Below are 11,438 nucleotides of genomic sequence, written 5' to 3' on the forward strand. Positions count from 1 at the left end.
AATAATAATAAATATCTGACTTTAACTCATTTCATTACACAAGTACAATCTAATCAGGTCAAATGAAATGTACTTAATTGGCATACATTCAGATTTTCTTTCATTATTAATTATTTGAATAAATAAATCTTTGATTTTTATATATTTCAGTTGCATTTTGCATTTTAGAATTAGGATGAAGAATCATTACTTTGAGTGTATGTGTTTGTATCTGGCTCAAATTAACAACAATGCTTTTTTCTTTAAAAATAATCAGATGAAGTCACATAAACTGGTATCCACTGCTTCATAATTTCCCACATTTGTGATAAAATGAGTGAGTCCCCTCTAGCTTATGCATCTCCCTGGAAGCTTTATTAAGGGCACCGGTTATGCCCGAACACATTTATGTGGGTTTTACTGTTAATCCTCTGGAATAAATGGGAACATTACTGACCCGCTTGCTCTTGGAATCATAGTAAAAATAATAATAATTCCACGACAGGGTTTTGCAGCAATAGAAACAAGTATTATTGAAACTGCTTCTTCTGTACACCCTCAGTTATTCTCCGAATTACACAAGGTTGACAAACGTTATCGCTGGCTCGATTGTGGTCACAGGCAATGACTTTCTTTGGATAAACAAAGCATGTACCAAAGAAACGTTAGAGGGAAGAGGAAGAGGCTGACGGTGGATGTATAAAGCACTGGACTGTGACACCAAACAGTGGAGTGGACAACCTTAGATCCTGAGCAGAATCCTTTCATGACCCTTAAACGGGTGCAGAAATATAACCATAAATGGATTAATAACACTTTTGGTGATACAAGTAGACAAATGCAAGATGGGATTTTTGGCTTGTATTCACTGACACTTTAGTGATACTGCAACATTTCAGGTGCCTAATTAACAGCACCTTGTCACCCTATCTCTTCAGATACTGATACTTTGTTGGGACCCCTTGTTGTCATTGTCAACTCACTGGGCTCCCCTACAGCCTGCAGGATTATGCTCCAGATAAACATCTTGCCAAATGAGGAAGTAGAAAAACTGACAAGACAGCAGCGTCACCCAGAAAGCAGGAGTTTGAATGTAATGCATCACAGCTAGTTTTTGGACTTAACTGGGAGTTTGAACTGGGAGTGGAGTGTACATACATTAGCTGTGTGTAAAAAAAACAAACAAACATTATATAGCAATATCTAATAAAGATTTAAAAAAAAAAAAAAAAGGTGGGCTGTGCTATACTGTGCAAAAGTCTTCTGAAGTGGACCAGCTTTGTTATCAAGACGGTCACCAACTGCCTGTTTCGCACAATTTGAACACACTTATGCTGGTATAGCCATGCACAGTTGAAACTGTGATTTATTTTACCACAAATGTTACCCTTTTATTCTGTGCCTGGTTCAGTAGCCACTGATACGCGTGGGTAACCTGTGAATATAACCTTGTGTCCATCCTTTAAATAATTCATAAGGAGGTGGTCTTGAATGATGCATTTTGGGGGGGAATTTGTCCACAAACTGGGAAGCGTCTGCCCTTAAACAGATTGGAGCTTGTTTTAATGCAGTCTCTTTTACCTAAATGATATGGAAACAGACTCCCAGAGGAATACCAAACCCAGCTCAGATCCACTCTCCAAGGTTGATGCAAGTGTTTTCTGCTTTATTCTGAAGGGAAATAAACACACAAACAGAGTGTGAGCACACCGCATTAAAGGACTGCATCCCTCAGCAACCAAGCGAAAACTATCACTGTACACATGTGGCATTTTTGGTACTGCAAATTTTGAAAATGGGAATGAAAGTGGGAAATTTCCCAGTGTCTGTGCTTTGAATGTGAAACTGTGGTCCAGACTCTTTGTTTTACTCAGGATGTCCTTTCTGAAAGGAAAAGAGATGTCTGCACACCGCCTAGCTGTTTCACTACCAATGAGGAACAGATTCCTGTTGACACAACTTTTCGGTGATTATGTTATGGAAAGAACTACAGTCATTTACTGCAAACACTGGAGGACTGACACATTAGTGATAAAACATTTAGGACTAAATATTTTCACTAAACATCCGCATGACCTCTTCATTCAGATGTCCTGGGGTCTGGTGATCTGAATAGATTTCCACTGTGAATATAGATTACTGATGACCCACAAACACAGAACTGAAAAACACTCCAGCGACTGACTAATTAGGCCTCAAGCACTCCGAAAGGGTCTAATCAACATAATTTTTTTGCTTTAGTTATGAGAAATCTTTTTGACCCAACACTGTCAGATGATCAAAGGGCAACATCTATTTTATGTTTGGAATTTCTGTAAAGCTAACTCTCGTTTTACAAATTAAGAATTCAGTTTCACTCATTTCCCGTTAATGCAGTCATTGAGACTCCAGAAGTCCCTCATGCAGTAGCAATTAAAGGAAATGAGGAGATGCACAAAACAATGCATTTTAAAGCCACGAGTGCAAGCTTCCTTAAATTTAAAAGAAATATCTGAACACAAATCACACAAGAGACTCTTGTGTGATTTAATTCAATTAAATTCAATTTTATTTATATAGCGCCAATCACAACAACAGTCACCTCAAGGCACTTTATATTGTAAGGTAGACCCTACAATAATACATACAGAGAAAAAAAAAAAAACAATAATCATATGACCCCCTATGAGCAAACACTTTGGTGACAGTGGGAAGGAAAAACTCCCTTTTAACAGGAAGAAACCTCCGGCAGAGCCAGGCTCAGGGAGGGGCGGGGCCATCTGCTGCAACTGGTTGGGGTGAGAGGAGGAAGACGGGATGACAGGATGAAAGTGATTTGTCGCTTTTAACAGAGGGAGAAAACAAAGTTAGCATAAACACATTTAGAGATTCTGCTAGAGTTTGTGTTGACTGATGCTACCTACCACAAATTGGTAGCTCCTTTACAAGTAGCTACAAATTGTAAATGGCCAGCAGCAGCTAAACATTTCAGTAAAACTATGTTAGCTAATGCTATCTAAGCTTTGGATTTACACAGGTTTAGTTACAATGAGTGAAGAATGCATTCTGTGCCTCTGAACTGTTAACAAAATGTCATGTCAATACAGTACTAATGCACTAATGCAGATTTTTGTTGGTGCTTAAATGATACTAAAGTTAAGATTAAGATGACACCTGCTCTGTTAAATATGTCGCTTTTACATCCTTTAAGTTAGTTTTATGATATTTTGTCTGAATCTTGTGCCCTTGAAATACCTGATGTCCGCTTTTAGAAGTTTTCACAAGCTTGCTACAGTAGGAATTATTGTAAAATGAATGAAAACCAATACTTCTGTATAAAATTTGGAAGAATTGCTGTTTACATCATCATGTCACATGGCACCCTTTGATAGTAATTTTGATCTCCCAGTGTGGAAGACATCATCACTCAGAACCGGTCTGGCAGGATCTCTGCTTGCTGAAAGTGCTGGGTTGCATGAACCTGCATAGTGACTGTATTACATCAGTCTAACTGACAAATGTTATCATTCCAACCTATGCATGATTAGATGCGTGGGAAAGAAAAAAATGCTGATGAGCAACTTTTAACACAAAGCAGGTTCTGTGAGGAGAGGTGAGAACACTTCAGCAGCTTAGGTCACACTGCACAGGTGGACTTGGACACAGTGTTTATTACTGTTTACCCTTTCAAAGCCGGCCCTGTGGTTAAGGCTGTTAATGGACTCTGATTGGCAAATGACTCCTATGTGCCGAGGCAAGCGTTGGAATATTCTGCGACGGTTAATAGCTTTATTGAATCAGAAGCGCTGACCCCATTAAAAGCAGCTGAACATCCTAGACTAAAAGTCAACACAAAGCAGCGCTGCCTTTGCAGTTTGCCTCTGTATGTGAGTCAAAAGAGAAAGACAGGCAGCACATGTTGCACTCATGAGGCACAATTTCAATATAGTCACCTATACAAAGCAGCAGCCTTTGTTCTGTATCACTCACACACTTCCTGTCACTGGGTTTCCTCATGGCAGAGCTGTATCACCACGAATGAATTCCACTTTAAGAGAAGAGAAACTCTTGCCTTGACTTCTTTTCTTATATAGAGAGGCTCAGTTTAAAGTATTTTTGTTTTTCACCATCCACACACTTACACAATACACTCATATGAGACCCATGCAGGATATCACGTGCTTGGATAACCATTGTTTGTTTTGGCCAGGAAACAGGATACTCACACACAGGAGAATGACCGGCTGACCACAGAGTACTTTAAGACTTTAAAAAAACAAAAGATTTTTTTAAAAAGTTCGAGTTCAGTTTTATGCTGACTTGATGGCGCACCACAATTGTTACTGACTGGGACACACTAATCATTGACAGCGTCATAAACACACCGGCAAGTCACTCATGTTGACATGTCAACAGTTCAACACCCAGCTGACACTCGGTCAGTAGTAGTCACGGAAAACGCAGGCGGGTTGCGCAGTCACAGGATCCACAGTCATAGTCATAAGATTTGTATTTTTAAACTTTTGCCACACAATATAGTTTTTCAAAGAAGTGATGAAGTGTATAATTTACAGGCTTGGAATATGGTGAAGAGCAAAAATCTTGTCAGGTGTCACATGAGCGCAAGATACCGACAATCCAAGACAAACAAAACAAACGGTGTGTCTCCCAGAAAGCCTGTTACAGGTCCCTTCACACTGTGTTTACATTAGATTATTCCAGAAAAAAAAAAAAAAAAACAGCTCTCAGCGGCGATGTTCCCGTACAAATGAAACCATTCTTACCGTATTTCTTTTGTTGTGATGTGATCGCTCCTACTTATTGTCTGTCCGCAGAGCGTCTGAGCGCACACCGGTCAGTTTAAAAGGACAAAAAAACGCGCTCCTTATTTAAAGCGGGTGCTTCTTCACAATGAGACTTTTTGCTAAAATGAGGAGGTCGTGCTGAAAAGTCCAGGAGGAGAAGAGGCTGCTGCCTGCTCGGCATAGTAACCTTCTGTGCCACACTCCACACACACGGCGAGTCCCATCCATTCACACTCCCCGCCTCCTGCCGGCTTCCTCCTCCTCTTCGCTACCTTCCACTGATGCCGGATGGGACAGATGAATTTCCCACTGCTGCTGTTGGGAGCCAATAGAGAGGCGCTCTCTGCTGCCCAAACCCACTATTGCTCAGCGGAAGAGACAATTAAAAACAAAACACTGTATCAGAGTAAGCCCAAGATTAACCACTTTCAGTAATGGAGATTTAAAAAGCCATTCAGCAATTTATGTTCGTAAGACCGCTGTAAATTTAAATGTATTCCCTATTGCACCAGACTTAGCCAATTTTAGTCCATTAGGCATAGTTAATCCCTTCGCACTGGCGGTTGTACCTCCCCAATATATTTATGTTTTTATTAACTGTGCACAATAGACACACAAATAGCAAACAGCTTTTATGGCGAACATATGAGAGTTTTACCAGAATTCAGAGAAGTATTTTGTCGAAGTGGAATAAAGTGTTATACATTTCCCACAGCTCAGTTTTTACACGACGGAAAAATGAATGTAAGTTTTAGAAAAGGATTAGGGATGCAAAATGGCACAAGACCAGCCAAATGCCTTCTCCAATCCAGTCCAACCGATCCAAACAGGTTGATGCGCAAAACACCACATGACAAATCAATAAAACAATCACAACAACAACAACAACAATAATAATTTGGCGGTGATAGCTGAAAAAGCTCCATAGCACCAGGTTTTCAGTAGTTTCTGGGGACGGCCAGGTGCAACAACTTCTGATATAACCAATCATTCATTTTTATTTTGCTCATGTTTGCTCATGTTAGTTGCTCATGTCAAATGGAGCACCTGCAGTGCCAAATTTAAAGGGAAACCCTATCAAAACCCCAGTGTCCCACAGCTCCTCTCCGTGGAGCGTTTTAGCATGTTTTTACTCACTGTTTTGCTTTTCTAACAGGCTGCTTTAATGCTTTGGTTCACTCTCATTCATCATATCATGTTTATCCATCTGACATCACAATATATTTGCAATACTGTGCAGGGAGTTGAGGTTGGATTGCAGGCCTGTAAGAACACCAGTGTATTATAGACTTTCCAGTGATCACAGGAAAGGAAAGGAGTGCCACACTGTTGTGCCTACATGGGGTTGGCTTAACAATAGGAAAGCTGAGTAATCCACAGAAACTCCAGGAGAAAGGAAATGGGAGGGATGAAACTGTTCATTTTATTATGAACCAGCTGAAGTGTGTGTTGGTGTTGCTATAAGGTGACGTTCCCTTGGCTATCTCAGCCTTGTATATGCACGGAGGAGAGAACAAAAAAAAAGGTCCTCATGTTTAAATGAAGGCGTGCTGTGCTACTGGAGCTAAATACCCACCAAACCTAAATGAGTAACCCCAGGGACATCCCCAACCCCCCTCCCTATTTGTGAGGATTTCTGTGAGCCCGTGATTAGGCTCGCCCCAGTGCCATGTGTGCACCAACACCCCCCCAAACCTCCTCACATGCACACCAAATCTCTGCTTGGCCTTGGCTCCCATTGAGATTAGCCCACTATTGTTCTGATGACACTTCAAATAAGCTGTACTCTCATTATGGTAATACAACAGCACCATTGTGTTACCCAGTTATTTAAAAAACAAAGAAAAACAGTAACAAAAAAATGTCCTATATGCAGTACAGAGGGAAAGCACATACATGCAAAAAGAAAATGGAATAACCAAGATAAGAAAACCCTTTATTTGCATTACATGAACTCATTTTTACCTCACAGAAAACTGAAGATCTGAAAACTGAAAATGTATCTGTTTAAGCCAAATAAATGCGAAGCAGCTGATTTGAAGCTGAAGTTAAACAACTGACAAGACGGGGAAAATTCTCTAAAGAGGGCCTTAGTTTGTGCACAGGGAGGAAGCCATGAATTTTAAACACAAAGGGATTATGTTGTGCTTGTGGAACAGATGTTAGCACGTAGACAAGTCTACCCTCCTGAGAGTGGCCTCTGACTGACATACTGTCACACAGTTATTGGCCCATTGTCGGTGTGCATCCTGTCCTCTGGGTCTTTGGTTGCATTTTGCCCCCACCCCCTCCAGTAAAGCTTAACTCATCCAACACCAACCTTGACCTTGATGGGCTGCTAATGTCATCTTCCTTTATGTTCTGACAGACATTAACTCCGGCCAACTTCCAAGATCCTCTCCAAGCAAACTCCACATGCTCATGAATAGGTTGATATGAACAAAGACTGGATGACAATAAGTAAAATCAACAATAAACGAGCACCAACCCTCTCGTTCCCCTCTTCTTTTAAACCTTCAAGCAGGTCAGCTGTTGTGCCGTGGTCCTGTGCCACCAGTTATCATTCTTCCTCACAGCTTGGCCTTTTCAGTGTGTCTTTAGTATTTTTCAGGTCAGGGTGAATTAATTAAGTGGGTTTTTTACTATATGAGACCCAACCCCCACATATTCTGTAAAAATGAAGGGCTTTTTAGTTTGTTGTTGATCATAGAACACAGACATTGTGTATAGACAGTGAAGTTTAAATTTAAAGAACAATCAAAACCAGCCAAGAAAAAGCAAAAGAAAAACAAACATTTTTGCATTTTTAAATATTATGGCTGTTTTTATTATATTCTTCAAACAGTATTGATGATTTGCCAACATCTGCCACATTCCTTTCTGCTAGCTGTTCAACGTTCATGGCAAACATGCTGTTTATAGGCTGTGTAATTATTTCTTTAGGGAAGGGGAGATGACTCTTTAGGGTAAAATTAGGCCTCCAGCAATCTTCATGCACAACACACAGGTAGATAATTTGAGTTGCTCCCTTATTTCCCGAGGCGTCACCGCAGCTGATAGATCTCCTGTTTGATGTGCTACAGATTTTCTGTCCTTGCTGTCACACCGCTTCCATTTATCCAAGCTTGGCACCAGTACTATGAGTATACTAGCTTGTGAGTCCATCACAGTACCAACATCGTGTTTGACTGTTGATATGATGTTCTTTTTATGGAATACTGTTTTTATAATAGACATAATGGGGCTCAAACCTTCAAAGAGGGTCAGCTTCTGTCTTCTCAGTCCACAGAATATTTTCCAAAAGTCTAGCGGATCATCAAGATGTTTTTGTTTTTCAGCAAATATGAGACAAGTTTGTGTTTTTTTGGTTCGTTTTTTGTTCTTTTGTGAACTCCTGGATAAATCGTCAGTGCACTCTTGGAGTAATTTTGTTATGTAAAATTAACAGTTGTTTAATAATTTAACAAAGAAAGGCAATTACTTTTTCACACAGGGTCAAGTAGCTTATAGCGTTTTACCCTTGACAAATGAAGTAATCCCTTAGACACTGAATATTTACTTACTCAAGTTATGTTTGTTTAAAATTATAATTTCTTTGGTGATCTGAAACATGTAAGTGTGACAAATGTGCAAGGAACCCGAGTCTGTTTCTCGAGTTATATTTTGGGGTAATTATGATATCATGTAGTAAAAACTAAAGGTAAGCCCGTATGGGATGGGTAATTTCCCTTGAAAAACATCTTTTTGCTTTTTCTTTGTCTTCTTGCCACAAAATCTCATGTGATCGCACTGGCAGAGAATCGAAACCTTTTGCCGGGTTTTGAGACGCAGCTGGAGAGATACTGACTCAACAGGAAGCCAAGTAAAGACAGAGCACTCACACTGATAGGACAAAATCACATGCTGTGTGTTATAATGTTTTTCAGCCTTATGTACAAATGTGTTCTTTTTCTAATTGTTTTCTAATCTAATGTGCAACACTAGATTTTTCAATCCAACAGCTGTAGTGAGAGAAGCAGCATTCACAAGCTGTTGCAGCGCCACCATGTGGACTAGATGTGTAATGCAATCTTTAAATATAGACAGGAGCTTATCAACACAAAACACAAATCAGTTCCTATCACACAATTTCACTTCCAAAAACGTAGACATGATGCACAAAATCGCACTTAAAACAGAATGCAATGATCTGCAAATTGTATAAACTCATATTTTATATTTTTTAAAGAAACAGCTGGAGGAAAATTTTACTGTTAATTAGGTTAAGTGGAAACAGATCAGTAACATGACTGGATATAAAAAGAGCATCTTAGAGAGGCAGAGGTTCTCAGAAGTAAAGATGGGCAGAGATTCACCAATCTGCAAAGAAAAAACTGCAAATACAAATTGTGGAGCAATTTCAGAATAATGTTGCTCAACTTAAAATCAAAATGTCTCATCAGCAGCAGTACATAATATTCCAACAACTCTCCCTGTTAATCTTGAGAAATCTCTTTGTGCAATGCCAAAAATCAACATTGGATGTCTGGGATCTTCGAGTTCTCAGGTGGCACTTTGTGAAAAACAGGCATGATCCAGTCATGCAAATCACTGCATGGGCTCGGGAACACTTCCAAAAATCGCTATCTGTGAACGCGGTTCCCCGTGCCATCAACAAACGCCGATAAAAGTTCCATCATGCAAAGAAGCTTGTTATCAACATTCACTTAGCCTGCGTTTCTGAAGGCATGGGGGTGCATGTTGATGTAATTAAATGACTAAGCACATAATTCTGTTTATTGCTCTCACTCTTTCCTCTATTTGCTGCTACTCTCTTTTGAAACAATTGCCCTTTCAGAGCTTTAAAAGCCCTTTCAGAGTTGTTTTTCAGGCCCAAATCCTAAGAGGTGAGAGTATTCAGATACAATATCGACAAAACAGAACCTGGACACTAAACAACACTCCAAGTCAAAAGTAGTGAAGTTGTTTGGCTTCTTTTTTGGCTTTGTCGCCCTCCTGTGAACATCTTCTGGTACAGCAACCATCTCTCAAAGTTGACCTGAAACTGTTTGTGTTGTTTATGTTTTTCAGGACCTACTCACTGACACAGAGCTGCTTTATTCTAGTACTTTATGTTTTTCAGGACCTACTCACTGACACAGAGCTGCTTTATTCGAGTGCTTCTGTACCAGTTGAGTAACCTCACACAGCCTTTAACATTATCTCCTGACTACAAGATAATGTGCACTGCAGTCAGCTATGTGACATACCAACAGCGGTCTTGCACAACAACCATTCACACAGTAAAAAGAAAATATGCCTGTGGGTAATGCAAGAAAAATGAAAAGTAAAAACTGCTATTATGCTTTATGATTGTATACTGGCACGTAAATGCTCATAAATGCATGTTATTTTGCCCTTCCAGTGTGGTCCCACATATTAGTTTTACATCTGTTGCTATACAGGGATAGAAGTCAAGGTTTTTCAGCCATAACATGTCAAAATGTACCTTTTATTTGTTCTACAATTCAGTGCTTATTTGAAAGATGGGAAAGAGCAGAATATTTTTTCTAATACAACATGAGATCGATGTACTGTCTCATTGTTCTTAAACATATAAATTATGGTGAGGTGTTACGGCCTAAAGAAGTTCAGCCTTTCTAAAGTTTTCTCAACATGTTGTAAAAGAAATGAAGAAATACAACAAAAGGGAAACAGCTGCCGTAATCAAGGTGAGTGGAGATAAAGAGTTGCTTAAAAAATGTTCTGCAGGTGATTGGAGAAGCAGGTGATTGCTGAGAAGTCCACTCCTGGGAAGATTGACAGCTATGACCCACTTGTGGATAATCTTTCTCACTGTGGAATGATGGACGTCAGACGACCTCATAACTCATCCCAGATTGATGGCCTGCAACACTTCCTTCCCCAAGATCATCGCTGATATCTTTCATGCTCGGGATTATTCCTCCACAATGATGTGAGACTTTAAAAGTCAAACAGAAAAAGATTACTTCAAGTTCTTGATGCAGAAGGTATTTCTACAAGCTATGCGGTCATGTGGTGTATTTAGTTTTTTCTTAAAATATCTATATTGATGCTTACAGTACAATGGAAATGTAAAATATTTTGCAACAAAAACTTGGGGGAAAAAAATCAAGAAATAACATCCTAAGAATTTATATTTATAATAGATTCTCACCAGAGAAACACAAAGACTTTAGACAATATAAAGAAGCACTGAGTCTGATGGCTCCTCCAACAATGGCAACATAAATCCGTCCAAAGTCTATAAAAGCAGAAGCTATCACTTGACAACAATTTAACTTTTCATTGTTTTTTCAAAATATATCTGCATTCGTGAACATTTACTAGCGGGTGTTACTGAATGTCTTGGCCTTAACAACCACTGGGTAAATGGAAAGCCCTGAGAAACTGCCCGTGGCCCCAGACACCGAGTCAGCAAACCAGCTGACGGCTTTGTGGATTGGTTACAACAAAGAAATCTTCATTTAAAAAAAAATACCATAACTGTTTTACTCCTTATCATACTATTTTTGAGTATTTAGTAAGTGGCAGAAGATAACATATATTTGTTCTTGGCTAATATATACTGGTACCTTCTTTTGCATTACTCCCCAACACAGACTGATTGCAGCATTACAAATAATGAACCACAAGAGTTCAACAGCTTCAAAG

At 39.4% G+C, this 11,438-nt stretch overlaps 1 protein-coding gene across 1 annotated transcript in view; it reads right to left on the reverse strand.

Moving 5' to 3' along the window:
• frmd4ba (FERM domain containing 4Ba) overlaps nucleotides 1-4,987 on the reverse strand; it is a 43,557-nt gene extending 38,570 nt beyond the window's left edge. The window contains exon 1 of the mRNA XM_013269985.3: nucleotides 4,743-4,987. The gene's annotated coding sequence lies outside the window, so the exon portion shown is untranslated. The remainder of the gene's footprint in view (nucleotides 1-4,742) is intronic.
• Between the last annotated feature and the right edge of the window lie 6,451 nt (nucleotides 4,988-11,438).

This window comes from Oreochromis niloticus, linkage group LG5, assembly GCF_001858045.2.
Source record: "Oreochromis niloticus isolate F11D_XX linkage group LG5, O_niloticus_UMD_NMBU, whole genome shotgun sequence".
NCBI classification, from domain to species: Eukaryota; Metazoa; Chordata; class Actinopteri; order Cichliformes; family Cichlidae; genus Oreochromis; species Oreochromis niloticus.